Here is a 19397-nt window from a genome sequence, read left to right as displayed (position 1 = left end):
CCTCAACAGAGGTACATCTTTATCTATCAATAAAAGCCTTTTTCAATAAAAGCCTGGCTTTAGGTTTTAGATAAATAGCAGCTTAGGAGGTTCTCAGGCAAATTTATGCTCAAATACTCTCTGATTACCATAACTTTTCAACATGTAATTTCAAATTGGAGATAAAATAAAGCAATCAGATACAAAGTGATGAATATTAGAGATATCACAGTTTTATTTTTTAATTTCTTTTTCTTATCAGGTATTGAACCAGAATTTGAACATATACCTGAGACTTAATAGGGTATCATTGGACACAGAATCCAAATATAACCTCTTCTCAGTGGAAGACAGTGGGAAATCTACCCTGCCTCCTAAAATGCTGTACTGTTAATGCTCCATATTATATATTTCAAAGATAGGAGAGAAACATAGGACCGACCTGCAAGTTGGTTTGTTGTGGTGAATGCTGTTTCTTTTTGAAGAGCAGAGAGAAGTAATCCTTGTGGATTGTGGCTTCCTGGCTCCTAGTTATAAAATGGAGAAAGTCACCTGTGTGGAAAAGGAAATTGATTTAAAAGCATTCAGTGGTCATATCTAACATAAATTTGATGAATAAAATGAAAAGAGGCTCTGACAATGTCAAAGTACATTTTAAAAAATTGACAACATGAAGAAGGTCTTAGAGAAACCTCACTTTGATTTGCTCAGGACAGCAACTGGCACTTCGGCCTTTGTCATTTCATCAGTTAGCCTCATTCTCTGGCTCAGAAGCTGGATACAGATTATCCAAAGGAGTGAGAATTGTTTCTGAGTTCTGTTTAACCTTTTACTGAGGGTCTACTATATTCTAGGCATTCTGAAATAACAGAAGACATAACTGTATCAATTTATTCATTTGAAAATATTTGTTGAGCATAGCTAGGTGGCTGGCCTCTGAAGATGCAGTTGTAAACAAGACAAAGTGCCTCTGGATTTGAGATTCTAACCAAAGGACCCAACTGCCAAAGTTTACAGACATATTCATGATACAGTTTCAGGCATGGTCCTGATTCTTGGCAAGCTGATAGCCTAGTGGGGGAAGTTAATACATATAGGGAAAAGGAAAACCAGCTAGAAATAGAGGAAGCCAGAAGGTCAAGAGTCTGTGGTCAAGTGTTATTTCAAATTGACCTTAACTACAATTTTATCTCCTTTGGTTTTTGTACTATCTACTTACCATCCAGTGATACCCCCTATTAAAACCCATTTCATTGTAGAGGCATTTTACAAAAGGTCTTCTTTCATGATTTGAGTATAATTGTATAGTCCAAGTCAAGATTCTTACCATTTCTATACTTTGATGTTGAGCATTGGGAAGAAATATAGTGAACCAAGTGAAGTCTTGGTATGAAGATGTCAAAAGAGCCCCAATTCCTCTAGAGACTTTTCCAGGGCTAAGAGGCTGATGGTACTTATTCCAAGATGTTAGAAACTCACAAAAGTGAAGATAAGAGCACCTGAGAAGATCTCTGAATTTAACCACATCAGAATCAGAGCCACACACACCAACTTGCTCTTTCTGTCTCTCCAAATAAAGCTATCCTTGCCCCTAGCCAACAGACTCTGACTATATTCCCTCCCCTTCTTTACTGGCAGGGAGTGGAGAAAGAAGCATTGTGAAACAAGCAGAAGAGTCCATTGTTTTAAACCTATATCAAAGCTGATTCCTTCCCATTGCCTCCTCTCACACTCATCCTGAGTTCCATAAATGTTCCTCCTGGTCTGCAGGTCAGCTGGGCTCCATCCTCTCTGACTTTCCCTGAAAAGTCAATTGGGCAGGAAATCCCAAAACACCTCTATCCAATTTCATTCTCTACTTCATCATAAAGAAAAAAAGAAAGAAAAGGAAAATTAGGGAGAGAAGAAGCTAAGTTTGAAAGGAAAGCTAAAAAATATCTCCTAATGCAATCCTAAAAGCATGTCTTCTCTAATAATCAGCACTAAAAAGAGGTTTGGTTTACTCTCTTGTTCCTTCTCTTGTACTCTCTCTCTCCTTTCTGAATAAATGCTTAATTGATTTATTAATTGTGACGCCAGCCATGTTTTTATCATTTTTAAGTCAACTTTCCTGAGAGACCTGCACACTCAACCCAACTGAATGAACTGACACACTATGTGCTACCAAATAGAGGGAAGAATGTACTCGTATTAATAAGCTTAACCTCAGTGAGCACTGGTGATAGAGGCAAGGTCCGATGCTGTAAAGAGCAATATTGCATAGAAACCTAGGATGTCAGGTCCATGAATCAAGGCAAATTGGAAGCAATCAAACAGGAAATGGCAAGAGTGAACATCGACATTCTAGGAATAAGTGAACTAAAATGGACTGAAATGGGTGAATTTAACTCAGATCACCATTATATCTACTACTATGGGCAGGAATCCCTTAGAAGAAATGGAGTAGCCATAATGGTCAACAAAAGAGTCCAAATTGCAGTACTTGGATGCAATCTCAAAAACTACAGAATGATCTCCGTTCGTTTCCAAGGCACACCATTCAATATCACAGTAATCCAAGTCTATACCCCAACCAGTAACACTGAAGAAGCTGAAGTTGAACGGTTCTATGAAGACCTACAAGACCTTTTAGAACTAACACCCAAAAAAGATGTCCTTTTCATTACAGGAGACTGGAATGCAAAAGTAGGAAGTCAAGAAGCACCTGGAGTACCAGGAAAATTTGGCTTTGGAATACGGAATGAAGCGGGACAAAAGCTAATAGAGTTCTGCCAAGAGAACATACTGGTCATAGCAAACACCATCTTCCAACAACACGAGAAGACTCTACACATGGACATCACCAGATGGTCAACACCAAAATCAGATTGATTATATTCTTTACAGCCAAAGATGGAGAAGATTTATACAGTCAGCAAAAACAAGATCAGGAGCTGACTGTGGCTCAGATCATGAACTCCTTAGCCAAATTCAGACTAAACTGAAGAAAGTAGGGAAAACCAGTAGACCATTCAGGTATGACCTAAATCAAATCCCTTATGACTATACACTGGAAGTGAGAAATAGATTTAAGGGACTAGATCTGATAGAGTGCCTGATGAACTATGGACAGTGGTTCATGGCATTGTACAGGAGACAGGAATCAAGACCATCCCCAAGAAAAAGAAATGAAAAAAGAAAAATGGCTGTCTGAGGAGGCCTTACAAATAGCTGTGAAAAGAAGAGAAGTGAAAAGCAAAGGAGAAAAGGAAGGATATCCCCATTTGAATGCAGAGTTCCAAAGAATAGCAAGGAGAGATAAGAAAGCCTTCCTCAGCAATTAATGCAATGAAATAGAGGAAAACAACAGAATGGGAAAGACTAGAGATCTCTTCAAAAAATTAGAGATACCAAGGGAATATTTCATGCAAAGATGGGCTCAATAAAGGACAAAAATGGTATGTACCTAAGAGAAGCAGAAGATATTAAGAGGTGGAAAGAATACACAGAAGAACTGTACAAAAAAGATCTTCATGACCCAGATAATCACGATGGTGTGATCACTCACACTCACCTAGAGCCAGACATCTTGGAATGTGAAGTCAAGTGGGCCTTAGGAAGCATCACTACGAACAAAGCTAGTGGGAGTGATGGAATTCCAGTGGAGCTATTTCAAATCCTGAAAGATGATGCTGTGAAAGTGCTACACTCAATATGTCAGCAAATATGGAAAACTCAGCAGTGGCCACAGGACTGGAAAAGGTCAGTTTTCATTCCAATCCCAAAGAAAGGCAATGCCAAAGAATGCTCAAACTACTGCACAATTGCTCTTATCTCACATGCTAATAAAGTAATGCTCAAAATTCTCCAAGCCGGGCTTCAGCAATTAGTGAACCGTGAACTTCCAGATGTTCAAGCTGGTTTTAGAAAAAGCAGAGGAACCAGAGATCAAATTGCCAACATAAGCTGGATCATGGAAAAAGCAAGAGAGTTCCAGAAAAACATCTATTTCTGCTTTATTGACTATGCCAAAGCCTTTGACTGTGTGGATCACAATAAACTGTGGAAAATTCTCAAAGAGATGGTTATACCAGACCACCCGACCTGCCTCTTGAGAAACCTATATGCAGGTCAGGAAGCAACAGTTAGAACTGGACATGGAAAAACAGGCTGGTTCCAAATAGGAAAAGGAGTATGTCAAGGCTGTATATTGTTACCCTGCTTACTTAACTTATATGCAGAGTACATCATGAGAAACACTGGGCTGTTGGAAGCACAAGCTGGAATCAAGATTGCTGGGAGAAATAGCAACAACCTCAGATATGCAGATGACACCACATTTATGGCAGAAAGTGAAGAAGAACTAAAGAGCCTCTTAATGAAAGTGAAAGAGGACAGTGAAAAAGTTGGCTTACAGCTCAACATTCAGAAAACTAAGATCATGGCATCCAGTCCCATCACTTCATGGGAAATAGATGGGGAAACAATGGAAACAGTGGCTGACTTTATTTTTCTGGGCTCCAAAATCACTGCAGATGGTGATTGCAGCCATGAAATTAAAAGACCTGCTCCTTGGAAGGAAATTTATGACCAACCTAGTTAGCATATTCAAAAGCAGAGACATTACTTTGTCAACAATGGTCCATCTAGTCAGGGCTATGGTTTTTCCAGTGGTCATGTATGGATGTGAGGGTTGGCCTATGAGGAAAGCTGAGTGCTGAGAAATTGATGCTTTTGAACTGCGGTGCTGGAGAAGACTCTTGAGAGCCCCTTGGACTGCAAGGAGATTCAACCAGTCCATCTTAAAGGAGATCCGTCCTGGGTGTTCATTGGAAAGAGTGATGTTGAAGCTGAAACTCCAATACTGTGGCCACCTGATGTGAAGAATTGACTCATTAGAAAAGATCCTGATGTTCAGAAAGATTGAGGGCCGGATGAGAGGGGAAGACAGAGAATGAAATGGTTGGATGGCATCACCAACTCAATGGACATGGGTTTGGGTAGCCTCCGACAGTTGGTGATGGACAGGGAGGCCTGGCATGCTGCAGTCCATGGAGTTGCAAAGAATCAGACAAGACTGAGTGACTAAACTGAACAGTGAGCAGAAGGCTAGTTCAAGCTGGCAGCCCAGCACTGGCTCCTTCCCACCCCATCCCTTGCCAGATGATGTGGCCACGTGGAGTGTGGTAGCATGGGTAAGAGATAAGATTTGGATTTTTTGTTACTGAGTAAATTATTCACTATGAGGGAACTTGTAAAATATTTAGCAAGGTGCTGGAACCTGGAATGTCAGGTCCATGAATCAAGGCAAATTGGAAGTGGTCAAACAAGAGATGGCAAGAGTGAATGTTGACATTCTAGGAATCAGCGAACTAAAATGGACTGGAATGGGTGAATTTAACTCAGATGACTATTATATCTACTACTGCGGGCAGGAATCCCTCAGAAGAAATGGAGTGGCCATCATGGTCAACAAAAGAGTCCGAAATGCAATACTTGGATGCAATCTCAAAAACGACAGAATGATCTCTGTTCGTTTCCAAGGCAAACCATTCAATATCACAGAAATCCAAGTCTATGCCCCAACCAGTAACGCTGAAGAAGCTGAAGTTGAACAGTTATATGAAGACCTACAAGACCTTTTAGAACTAACACCCAAAAAATATGTCCTTTTCATGATAGGGGACTGGAATACAAAAGTAGGAAGTCAAGAAACACCTGGAGTAACAGGCAAATTTGGCCTTGGAATATGGAATGAAGCAGGGCAAAGACTAATAGAGTTTTGCCAAGAAAATGCACTGGTCATAACAAACACCCTCTTCCAACAACACAAGAGAAGACTCTATACATGGACATCACCAGATGGTCGACACTGAAATCAGATTGATTATATTCTTTGCAGCCACAGCTGGAGAAGCTCTATACAGTCAGCAAAAACAAGAGCAGGAGCTGACTGTGGCTCAGATCATGAACTCCTTATTGCCAAATTCAGACTTAAATTGAAGAAAGTAGGGAAAACTACTAGCCCATTCAGGTATGACCTAAATCAAATCCCTTATGACTATACAGTGGAAGTGAGAAATAGATTTAAGGGCCTAGATCTGATAGATAGAGTGCCTGATGAACTATGGAATGAGGTTCGTGACATTGCACAGGAGACAGGGATCAAGACTATTCCCATAGAAAAGAAATGCAAAAAAGCAATATGGCTGTCTGGGGAGGCCTTACAAATAGCTGTGAAAAGAAGAGAAGCGAAAAGCAAAGGAGAAAAGGAAAGATATAAGCATCTGAATGCAGAGTTCCAAAGAATAGCAAGAAGAGATAAGAAAGCCTTCTTCAGCGATCAATGCAAAGAAATAGAGGAAAACAACAGAATAGGAAAGACTAGGGAATTCTTCAAGAAAATCAGAGATACCAAAGGAAAATTTCATGAAAAGATGACCTCGATAAAGGACAGAAATGGTATGGACCTAACAGAAGCAGAAGATATTATGAAGAGATGGCAAGAATACACAGAAGAACTGTACAAAAAAGAGCTTCACAACCCAGATAATCACAATGGTGTGATCACTGACCTAGCGCCAGACATCCTGGAATGTGAAGTCAAGTGGGCCTTAGAGGCATCACTATGAACAAAGCTAGTGGAGGTGATGGAATTCCAGTTGAGCTATTTCAAATCCTGAAAGATGATGCTGTGAAAGTGCTGCACTCAATATGCCAGCAAATTTGGAAAACTCAGCAGTGGCCACAGGACTGGAAAAGGTCAGTTTTCATTCCAATCCCAAAGAAAGGCAATGCCAAAGAATGCTCAAATTACCGCACAATTGCACTCATCTCACATGCTAGTAAAGTAATGCTCAAAATTCTCCAAGCCAGGCTTCAGCAATATGTGAACTGTGAACTTCCAGTTGTTCAAGCTGGTTTTAGAAAAGGCAGAGGAATCAGAGATCAAATTGCCAACATCCACTGGATCATGGAAAAAGCAAGAGAGTTCCAGAAAAACATCTATTTCTGCTTTATTGACTATGCCCAATGCCTTTGACTGTGTGGATCACAATAAACTGTGGAAAATTCTGAAAGAGATGGGAATACCAGACCACCTGATCTGCCTCTTGAGAAATTTGTATGCAGGTCAGGAAGCAACAGTTAGAACTGGACATGGAACAACAGACTGGTTCCAAATAGGAAAAGGAGTTCATCAAGGCTGTATATTGTCACCCTGTTTATTTAACTTATATGCAGAGTACATCATGAGAAACGCTGGGCTGGAAGAAGCACAAGCTGGAATCAAGATTGCCGGGAGAAATATCAATAACCTCAGATATGCAGATGACACCACCCTTATGGCAGAAAGTGAAGAGGCACTCAAAAGCCTCTTGATGAAAGTGAAAGTGGAGAGTGAAAAAGTTGGCTTAAAGCTCAACATTCAGAAAACTAAGATCATGGCATCCGGTCCCACCACTTCATGGAAAATAGATGGGGAAACAGTGGAAACAGTGTCAGACTTTATTTTTCTGGGCTTCAAAATCACTACAGAAGGTGACTGCAGCCATGAAATTAAAAGACGCTTACTCCTTGGAAGGAAAGTTATGACCAACCTAGATAGCATATTCAAAAGCAGAGACATTACTTTGCCAACAAAGGTTTGTCTAGTCAAGGTTATGGTTTTTCCTGTGGTCATCTATGGATGTGAGAGTTGGACTGTGAAAAAGGCTGAGCACCGAAAAATTGATGCTTTTGAACTGTGGTGTTGGAGAAGACTCTTGAAAGTCACTTGGACTGCAAGGAGATCCAACCGGTCCATTCTGAAGGAGACCAGCCCTGGGATTTCTTTGGAAGGAATGATGCTGAAGCTGAAACTCCAGTACTTTGGCCACCTCATGTGAAGAGTTAACTCATTGGAAAAGACTCTGATGCTGGGAGGGATTGGGGGCAGGAGGAGAAGGGGACGTCAGAGGATGAGATGGCTGGATGGCATCACTGACTCGATGGACATCAGTCTGAGTGAACTCCGGGAGTTTGTGATGGACAGGGAGGCCTGGCGTGCTGCGATTCATGGGGTCGCAAAGAGTCAGACACAACTGAGTGACTGATCTGATCTGATCTGATATGATTCTGAAAAAGAAAACAGGTCAAATATTAAGTGAGCAATTATGGACTGGTAACAAAATTAAACAGAGTTTCCATCTATATCACAAATTTTGTGACAGAGATGCAGCTGGAACAGGTATTGTCTCCTCTGGGTTACTGGATAATCCAAAGTGTGCGTCTGGGTTATGAGGACAAATACACAAGAAGGAAATGTATCATATTTAAGACACAGTCCCTGCCCTCAGTAACATATTTAAGACACAGTTTCTATACCTGAAGGGCTTACAGTCTCAAATAAACTACTTTTTCTTCTTGTGGACTTATCCCCAGTAACCCAAACACAGACTCAGGTCTTGTCTGGGAACCCTGAGAGGAGACCAGACCTGTTCCAGCTGCATCTCTCTGTTCCTGGTGCAGAGCCTGACTCGCATTGGTGCTGAATAAAATATGTTGACCTGGGGAAAAAGTAGCGTATTTAAGAAAGAAAGTGTGCATCTGTTCTGATGTGCTGATTAATGGCAATCTGAAACATTGCAAACTTTTTGGACTTCTTTTATCTATTCATTTGGCATTTATTTTTGATACCTATTCTATGCTGGGGCTTCCCCTGTGGCTTAGCTGGTAAAGAATCCATCTGCAGTGTGGGAGACCTGGGTTCTATCTCGGTTGGGAAGATCCCCTGGACAAGGGAAAGGTTACCCACTCAAGTATTCTGGCCTAGAGAATTCCATGGACTGTATAGTCCATGGGGTCGCAAATAGTCTGACACAATAGTGATTTTCACTATTCTGTGCTAGGGAGTATGCTGGCAAATACTGGCTCAGATGGTAAAAAATCTGCCTGTAATGTAGGAAGCTCTGGTTTGAACCCTGGGTTGGGAATAGCTCCTGAAGACGGGTATGGTAACTGACTCCAGTATTCTTGCCTGAAGAATCCCATGGACAGAGGAGCCTGGTGAGCTATAGTCCATGATGTTGCAAAGAGTTGGACACTGAGTAACTAACACACACAGAGTGATGCACAAAACATGCTCTGTCCCCCTTAGCTTTCAATACAAAAACTAAGTTTAATGAGAGCATCTTCTGCCTAGTTACACTGTTCGAAAATACGTCACCAGGCCATCTGCAAAGAGCTGTGCTGAGGATGGCAGGCGGTTTGGATCCCTCTCCTTCCAAAGCTCCAGCCCCTCTGCTTGCTCTTGTCTTAAAGGAGGGAGGCTCAAGCAGGTGCAGTGATGGCTGTTGAGTTGATTCTCATCTTGTAATTATGCCTGAACTTTAAATGGTGGAAAAGCCTGTGGGATATATGAACTCACTGAGAAATTCATTACAGATTTGTTGTTTAGCCACTAATTTGTGTCTGACTTTTTGCGACATATGGACTGCAGCCTGCCAGGCTCCTCTGTTCCCCACTGTTTCCCAGAGTTTGCTCATTATAGATGCTAACTGGCAACAGTATTGGGGGACTGAGGGTTGCACCATGACCCATTCAATAAATGTTAACAAAGCTTTACAATGTATCATTTCCTGTCTTAAATGTTACCTGTGTTATTGAAAAATCACAAATGCCTGAGAAGTTGCTATTAAAATCCGTTTCCTAAATGAGGAGAATGGACCTTGTTCTAATAAGGCCACTTGTTAATAGAAGATCCAGACTTGATGATACCACTGGGCTGTGTCCACCGTAGCATGCTAGCCCCTTGAGTATTAATAAATTACTTGGAAATGCAATTGTTTACCTACCTAGGTATCTCCATGGTACCTAAACAGTGAGAATTTTTACTGGTAGCCTGAGAATCTCTTGAGAAAGTTTGTGATAAAGGTGTGAGAGATATTCTTCTGAGGTGGAAATTAGATTTCAACAGTGGTGTTCAGGATTACCATTTCATTCACCATGGTGAAGTGATAGAGCATAAAATGAAGTGACAGGGGTGAAATTATTTTTGAACCTTGTCATTTGCTTAGGATACAGGAATATTTGCTGATTTTTAAATTTAATGTAGTGGGATTCATTTTTTCCTTTTGAAATGAAAGCTTCTTTTTGAGGACACAACTGAGATTTTTGCCTGAGAAGAAATTGATTTTCTGAGCTTTACCTCTTTGGTTCCATCAGCTAGAAGATGGGGAGGTCCCGAGGTGAATGAAATGTAATTTGCAAAGCACCAACCATGGCATTTCCCATAATTCCCAATGTAATGCTGTCATCCCCTCTCATTATGCAGCACTCCTGTGTGTACAGCCCTCTGCTCATGCTTTAAATACACTCACTGTCTCATATAAGCCGTGCAATAATCCTTCCAGAGGGTTTAGATCAAATGCCTGTGGCCACAGCGCTAGTGAGAATTGACACCAAGGGCCATGGTCAACAAATCCCTTAATACCAGGGTTTAAAAACCTTTGTCCTGAGGTGCCCTTGGGGCACTGGAGGGTCTAAAAGGGACAAAATCAAAGCTATTTATCTCTTGTCTTAGAAACATCCCCTATCTTTACCTCTTTTTTTATATGGTGGGTTTCCTCAGGTTTAGAGCCTCCGAAATTTATAGCATAACTCAGATACACCAAGAAAATGCAAATTTTTTGGCTTGGTCTATAGCTAATCGTGTCACCATTAACAGGCCTCATCCAATGGGGAGCAGAGAAGAGAAGGTTAAATAAACGTCAAGAAGAGTTTAAGCTTAGTTCACTCTAAACCATGAAGAGCGTCTTTTAAAAATGTGCAGTGTTTCAGAGAGCCACCTTGCCTGCCCCCCCAACCCACCCTTTTCCATCCTCGGAAAGCTTCTGAGTTCCAGGTAGGGGAGTGACTCTCCTGTCCACATCCAGTGCCATGCTCCTGGCTGCCTGAGTACCAAGTACCCAGATGTGCTCCAGTTCTGAAGCAGCTTGAGGTCTATCCTTTCAGTTCCAGCACGTCCCTGGCAAAGCTCCCTGACTAAAATGGCCTCCTTCTCATGTTACAGCTCTTCCGAGGTCTGGCTGTGATCCTCATTTGTTACTAGTCCAAGCAGCCAGCTCTGCAATCTTTTATTAACTAGGAGACACCTCATCCCCAGGAAGAAGACCCCCTCTGGCTAAACAGGCTGTTTCTACCAAGTTATACAATAAGAATTTCCCTGCTGGTCTTAACACATCTATTCTCAGCAATGTTGTGAACTGGAGATCTAGTTACACATAAAATAAAAATGACTGCTTATCCCCATTCGATGGACCAGTATTTCAACTGTATTCATAGTTGATATGAATAAAAAATTGCAGCAAGTTAGTATCAGAAAGCACCTTAAAGGCTATGGACACTCTTCCTCCCCACTTTACAGGGTAAAGAATCTGAGTCCCAGAGATGAAATGGTGGACTATGGTCACATCCCACTAATGGCATTTTAAGCCCCCAATCCCCTGCCCATCGATTATAAACCCACATCAGTCAGAATGGCTGGGTCCTCTCCCCGTACCTGAACATGAACTTGAGGTACACATCACACTTTGACAAAGTTAACCTGTTAGAGACAAGAGCTGCAGTTGTTTGGGTACATTCCAGTTTTATGTGAAATCCTTTGAGCCCAAGGAGATCAATCATGTTTCTCTGTAAATAATATGTCTTTAAGTTTCCTATGTATTCAGAGGGCATCTGAGAAACCAAGGTTGGGAAAGAAATGGATGTGCACAAGTTAACTCAGGGAGGTTTTCTTTCAGTTCTTTATCTCTGCTCACTGTAGCTTCAAAATAATGCCACCTTTGGGGAGCATGATGGAAGATATTCAGCATAAAATGTTTTCAGTAATGAGAAACATAAAAAAACACTCCATGAATACTAATGTGTTGCCTAAACATTGTATCTTTAATTTTCCACTCAGTGAATTATCCAAAATAAAATGTAAAAGCAATTATTTCGGGAATGAGATACCATGCCTAAGGGGGGAGGGAGGGGCTTTAGAAATGATACAAAATGGTTATAAAAATAGGAAAATATTCAGGGGAAAAGGCTTTCCCCTGCAGTGCAGACTGCTGATCCTGGATTCCTATAAGAACAGTGGCAGAGGCTCTTCTGCAGTTGGACAGCTGCAGCATTAGGCAGGAGGGAAACCCTGTAGAGCAACAGGAGATAGAAACAAAGCCTAGTGGGAAGAAGGGGGCACTTTGGAAAACTTGTGTGATTCTCTTTTATCCTCCAGATGCACACACTTGCCTGGCTCTCACAACCATATGCTTCTTCAGTGACGTGTATTCTTCCAAGGCTACAAAGTCAGAGGTTTCTCATTCCACACTCTCACTGGTCAGATGCCACCCCTCCAGTCATCAGCAACCCCTCATTTTCCTGGACTGGGTCTCCTGCCTTTCCAGGCATCCCCAGGAAACTCTAGCAGCAGGGATCTATACCAGTCATGTACAGATAGTCCTAGACTCATGATGATTCAACTTATGATTTTTCATCTTTAGGATGGTGGGGAAGTGATACTTATCCAGTATAAGCCAAACTTTGAATTTTCATTTTTTCTGGGGCTGGCAATACGCAGTAAGATCCTTTCTCATGATTCTGGGAGGTGGCCTTGAACCTCAGCTCCCAATCGGCCACATGATCAAGGGGGGGAAATGACCAATACACTTACAACTGTTCTGTTTTCCACTTTTGGTACAGTATTCAATAAATTACATGATATATTTAATGCTTTCTTATAAAATGGGCTAGGCGTTAGGTGATTTTACCCAATTATAGGCTAATGAAAATGTTCTGAACACGTTTGAAGTAGGTTAGGCTGCTGCTGCTGCTAAGTCACTTCAGTTGTGTCCGACTCTGTGCAACCTCATGGACTGCAGCATGCCAGGCTACCATCCTTCACTATCTCCTGGAGCTTGCTCAAACTCATGTCTATTGAGTCAGTGATGCCATCCAACCATCTTGTCCTACGTCACCCCTTATTCTCCAGCCCTCAATCTTCCCCAGCACCAGGGTCTCTTCCAATGAGTTGGCTCTTTGCATCAGGTGGCCAAAGTATTGGAGTTTTAGCTTCAGCATCAGTCCTTCCAATGAATATTCAGCATTGATTTCCTTTAGGATTGACTGGTTTGATCTCTTTGCAGTTCAAGGGACCCTCAAGAGTCTTCTCCAGCACCACAGTTCAAAAGCATCAGTTCTTTTGCACTCAGCCTTCTTTATGGTCCACCTCTCACATCCATACAGGACTACTGAAAAAACCATAGCTTTGACTAGATTGACCTTTGTCAGCAAAGTAATATGCTGTCTAGTTTTGTCATAGCTTTTCTTCCAAGGAGCAAGCATCTTTTAATTTCATGGCTAGAGTCACCATCTGCAGTGATTTTTGAGCCAAAGAAAATAAAATCTGTCACTGTATCCTTTGTTTCTTCATCTATTTTCCAAGAAGTGATGGGACCAGATGCCATGATCTTCCTTTTTTGAATGTTGAGTTCTAAGCCAGCTTTTTCTCTCTCCTCTTTCACTTTCATAAAGAAGCTGTTTAAGTTCCTCTTCACTTTCTGCCATTAGGGTGGTGTCATCTGCATATCTGAGGTTAGTGATACTTTTCCCAGCAATCTTGATTCCAGTTTATATATCATCCAGCCCAGCATGATGTACTCTGCATGTAAGTTAAATAAGCAGGGTGAGTGATAATATACAGCCTTGATGTACTCCTTTTCCAATTTTGAACCAGTCCATGGTTCCATGTCCCATTCTAACTGTTGCCTCTTGACCTGCATATGTGTTTCTCAGGAGGCAGGTAAGATGGTATGGTAATCCCATCTCTTTAAGAATTTTCCACAGTTTGTTGTGATTCACACAGTCAAAGGCTTTAGTGTAGTCAATGAAGCCGACGAAGATGTTTTTTCTGGAATTCTGTTTTTTTTTTCTATGATCCAACCAATGTTGGCAAACTGATCTCTGGTTTCTCTACCTTTTCTAAATCCAGCTTGAACATCTGGAAGTTCTTGGTTCATGTACTGTTGAAGCCTAGCTTGGAGAAGTTTGAGCATTACTTTGTTAGCATGTGAAATATCATAAGTCAAAAATGCATTTACTGGGACTTCCCTGGAGTTCTAGTGGTTAAGAACATACCTGCCAATGCAGGGAACAAGAGTTCAATCCCTAATCTGGGAAGATCCCATGTGCTTTTTGCAACAAAGTCCATGTGCCACAAGTGCTGAGGCCTGTGAGCTCTAGGGCCCTTGTATTGCAACTACCAAACCTGCATGTTGCCCCTACTGAAACTGGTGCACCTATAATCTGTGTTCTGCAACAAGAAAGCCACTGCAATGAGAAGCCCACAAACCACAATGAAGAGTAGCCCCTGGTTGCTGCAACAAGAGAAAGCTCTCATGTAGCAAAAACACCCAGTACAGCCAAAAACACATTAAATTTAGGGAAAAAAAACTTTTAAAATGCATTTACTATGGCTTCCCAGGTGGCTCAGTGGTAAAGAATCTGCCTGCCACTGCAGAAGACACAGAAGACACAAGCTTGATCCCTGGGTTGGAAGATCACCTGGAGAAAAGGCAACCCACTCCAGTATTCTTGCCTGAAAAATCTCATGGACAGAGGAGCCTAGAAGGCTACAGTCTTTGGGGTTTCAAATAGTCAAACATGACTGAGTACACACACACTCACTGCATCTAACTTACCAATATCATGGCTTAGCCTAGCCCACCTTAAATGTGCTCAGAGCACTTACATTCGCCTACAGTTAACTATTTCAGGTAGGTTATTGAATGTTGCACTAAAAATGAAAAACAGAATTGTTGTTTGTGTCCAGAACACTGTAGGTGTATTGCTTGTTTCCCCTGGTGATCACTTGGCTGACTGGGAGCTGAGGCTTATTGCTTTTGCCCACCTATCTTAAAAAAACTATTAAAAATACAAACATATGGAGGCTAAACAACACACTTCTGAATAACCAAGAAATCACAGAAGAAATTAAAAAATAAATCAAAATTTGCATAGAAATGAATGAAAATGAAAACACAAAACCCCAAAACCTATGAGATTCAGTAAAAGCAGTGCTAAGTGGAAGGTTCATCCCAATACAAGCCTACTGTTAGGGGCCAGAGTGAGGCACTCTGCCCGTGGCAAAGGTCATGAGGAAGGAGGCTCACCTACGCAAAGGCGGGATCGAGCCTCAGGAGTCCCCCTGGAAATCCTCGAGCATCTACCCCCATAACCAGAGCCTGCCTACTTTACTACTTTGTGCTCTCACCTACACCTCTGACTTTACGGGGGGCTGTCCCCCACCACCTCTTTCAGAGAAGGAGCTAACTTAGAGCTTCAATTAATAAAAACTCCTGGGTGTGACAAGAGTGTTTTAACCTACAAACTCCTCTGAAGGTTCTCTAGCCTGCCTGACAGGCTTGTCCGGCCACATGTGATTGCTCACAGCCTCCCAACCGTGAGAGGCACGAGATGCTTTAAACCTTCTAAAAACAGGTTCCTTAGAAAAGTTAGAAAACTATTAGTATAAGTATAATGGGCTGATTAGAAATTGTATTGGTGAAGGGTTTTTCATTTGTTGAGCCAATGTTTACTGCTAAGTCTCCACATCCCCTGCCCTTACACACATTAATGAATATATAGAAGAAATAAGTATTAACCTTTGATATAAATCACGTTAGACCTTAGGCTAAGTAAATTCTTTCCTTAATTAAAACCCACTACACCCCTCACCCTATAGGAATGTAACTTTATCTGCTACCTTCTGAAGGTGGAGTCTTTTTAAGAATAATCACCCCTGGAGAAATAAGTGTCCTGGTTGACTGACCACTGTCACAAGGAGAGGGTCATAAATTTTCAGCAGGCCCCCTGGCCAGAAGATGATGTAACATCCCTAAGACCTCTGTATACATTTGTATGAAGCACCTGACTTTGATAAAAGTCAGGACTGCTGACCCCGCGTGACTTTTGCATAACATCTCAGTGTATAAAAGTAGACCATGGAAAATAAAGAATTGGGATCAGTTCCTCGAAAGACGGGTCTCCCCATGTCTCTCTCTCTCTCAAATTCTGGCTGAGTCTCCATCTGGAGCGTGGAACCCGCCATGCTTACTAATTATGCCTGGGCTTCTAAGATCCGACCGGGGAGGCCTCAGTGTCTCCTCTCCTTCAGGAGAACGGAAGGATGCCTGTGGCCTACGTAAGTGGTGCAAACTTCTTGTCTTGAAATTTTATTGGTCTCCCACGTAAATCAAGCTACTCAGCCTCTTTTCTCCACTGAATTTTCCTACTGAGCTATCCTCATTCTATTACTCATTACATCTTTAATTAATATCTAATTGAAGCTATTGTATCCTGATCCTCGCCGACACCGTCCCCGCTTTGAATACCCTGGATCAGCCGGGGCTGGACCCCGGCAGCCTACCTCAATAAACAGGAGAGAATTCAAATAAATAACCTAACTCTACACCTAAAGCAACTAGAAATAGAAGAAATGAAGCACCCAAGGGTTAGTAGAAGGAAAGAAATCATAAAAATTAGGGCAGAAATAAACGCAAAAGAAACAAAGGAGACCATAGCCAAAATCAACAAAGCTAAAAGCTGGTTCTTTGAGAAGATAAATAAAATAGACAAACCATTAGCTAGACTCATCAAGAAAAAAAAGGAAAAGAATCAAATCAACAAAATTAGAAATGAAAATGGAGAAATCACAACAGACAACACAGAAATACAAAGGATCATAAGAGACTACTATCAGCAACTATATGCCAATAAAATGGACAACTTGGAAGAAATGGACAAATTCTTAGAAAAGTATAACTTTCCAAAACTGAATCAGGAAGAAATAGAAAATCTTAACAGATCCATCACAAGCACAGAAATTGAAAGTGTAATCAGAAATCCTCCAAAAAAAAACAAAAGTCCAGGACCAGAGGGCTTCACAGCTGAATTCTACCAAAAATTTAGAGAAGAGCATGGCACCCCACTCCAGTACTCTTGCCTGGAAAATCCCATGGATGGAGAAGCCTGGTAGGCTGCAGTCTGTGGGGTCGCTAAGAGTCAGACATGACTGAGCAACTTCACTTTCACTTTACACTTTCATGCATTGGAGAAGGAAATGGCAACCCACTCCAGTGTTCTTGCCTGGAGAATCCCAGGGACAGGGGAGCCTGGTGGGCTGCCATCCATGGGGTCACACAGAGTCAGACACGGCTGAAGTGACTTAGCAGTAGCAGCAACACCTATCCTACTCAAACTCTTCCAGAAAATTGCAGAGGAAGGTAAACTCCCAAACTCATTCTATGAGGCCAACATCACCCTAAAACCAAAACCTGACAAAGATGCCACAAAAAAAGAAAACTACAGGCCAATATCACTGATGAACATAGATGCAAAAATCCTTAACAAAATTCTAGCAAACAGAATCCAACAACATATTAAAAAGATCATACATCATGACCAAATGGGCTTTATCCCAGGGATGCAAGGATTCTTCAATAGTCACAAATCAATCAATGTGATACATCACATTAACAAACTGAAAGATAAAAAACCATATGATTATCTCAATAGATGCAGAAAAAGCCTTTGACAAAATTCAACATCCATTTATGATTAAAAAAAAAAAAAAACCCTACAGAAAGCGGGCATAGAAGGAACATACCTCAACATAATAAAAGCTACATATGACAAACCCACAGCAAACATTATCCTCAAAGGTGAAAAATAATTTCCCCTAAAGTCAGGAACAACACAAGGGTGCCCACTCTCACCACTACTATTCAACATAGTTTTGGAAGTTTTACTCACAGCAATCAGAGAAGAAAAAGAAAGAAATGGAATCCAGATTGGAAATGAAGAAGTAAAACTCACTGTTTGCAGATGACATGATCCTCTACATAGAAAACCCTAAAGACTCCACCAGAGAATCACTACAGCTAATCAATGAATACAGTAAAGTTTCAGGATATAAAATTAACACACAGAAATCTCTTGTATTCCTATACGCTAACAATGAGAAAACAGAAAGAGAAACTGAGGAAACAATTCCATTCACCATTGCAATGAAAAGAATAAAATATTTAGGAATATATCTACCTAAAGAAACAAAAGACCTATATATAGAAAACTATAAAACACTGATGAAAGAAATCAAAGAGGACACAAATAGATGGAAAAATATGCCATGCTCATGGATCAGAAGAATCAATATAGTGAAAATGAATATACTACTCAAAGCAATCTATCGATTCAATGGAATCCCTATCAAGCTACCAACAGTATTTTTCACAGAACTATAACAAATAATTTAATAATTTGTATGGCAATACAAAAAACTTCGAATAGCCAAAACAATCTTGAGAAAGAAGAATGGAACTAAAGGAATCAACCTGCCTGACTTCAAAGCAACAGTCATTTAGAATATATGATGGAGAAAAGACAATCTCTTTAACAAGCGATGCTGGGAAAACTGGTCAAACCTTTGTAAAAGAATGAAACTAGAACACTTTCTAACACCATCTACAAAAATAAACTCAAAATGGATTAAAGATCTAAATATAAGACCAGAAACTATAAAACTCCTAGAGGAAAACTTAGGCAAAACACTCTCTGACATAAATCAGGATCCTCTATGACCCACCTCTGAGAGTAATGGAAATAAAAGCAAAAATAAAGAAATGGAACCTAATTCAACTTAAAAGCTTTTGCACAAAGAAGGAAACTATAAGCAAGGAGAAAAGACTGCCTTCCGTATGGGAGAAAATAATAGCAAATTAAACAACCAAAAATAATTAACCTAAAAAATATACAAGCAATTCCTCCAGCTCAATTCCAGAAAAATAAGTGACCCAATCAAAAAATAGGCCAAGAACTAAACAGATATTTCTCCATGGAAGACATATAGATGGCTAACAAACACATGAAAAGATGCTCAACATCACTCATTATCAGAGAAATGCAATCAAAACCACAATGAGGTACCCATCTCATGCTGGTTGGAATGGCTGCTATCAAAAAGTCTAAAAGCAATAAATGCTGGAGAAGGTGTGGAGAAAAAACAACCCTCCTACACTGTTGGTGGGAATGCAAACTAATACAGCCACTATGGAGAACAGTGTGGAAATTCTGTAAAAACCTGGAATTAGAACTGCCATCAGTTCAGTTCAGTTCAGTCGCTCAGTCGTGTCCGACTCTTTGCGACCCCATGAATCGCAGCACGCCAGGCCTCCCTGTCCATCACCAACTCCCAGAGTTCACTCAGACTCACGTCCATCGAGTCAGTGATGCCATCCAGCCATCTCATCCTCAGTTGTCCCCTTCTCCTCCTGCCCCCAATCCCTCCCAGCATCAGAGTCTTTTCCAATGAGTCAACTCTTTGCATGAGGTGGCCAAAGTACTGGAGTTTCAGCTTTAGC

This window comes from Bubalus kerabau, chromosome 15, assembly GCF_029407905.1.
Source record: "Bubalus kerabau isolate K-KA32 ecotype Philippines breed swamp buffalo chromosome 15, PCC_UOA_SB_1v2, whole genome shotgun sequence".
Lineage (NCBI taxonomy): Eukaryota > Metazoa > Chordata > Mammalia > Artiodactyla > Bovidae > Bubalus > Bubalus kerabau.
This window is presented reverse-complemented; position numbering follows the sequence as displayed.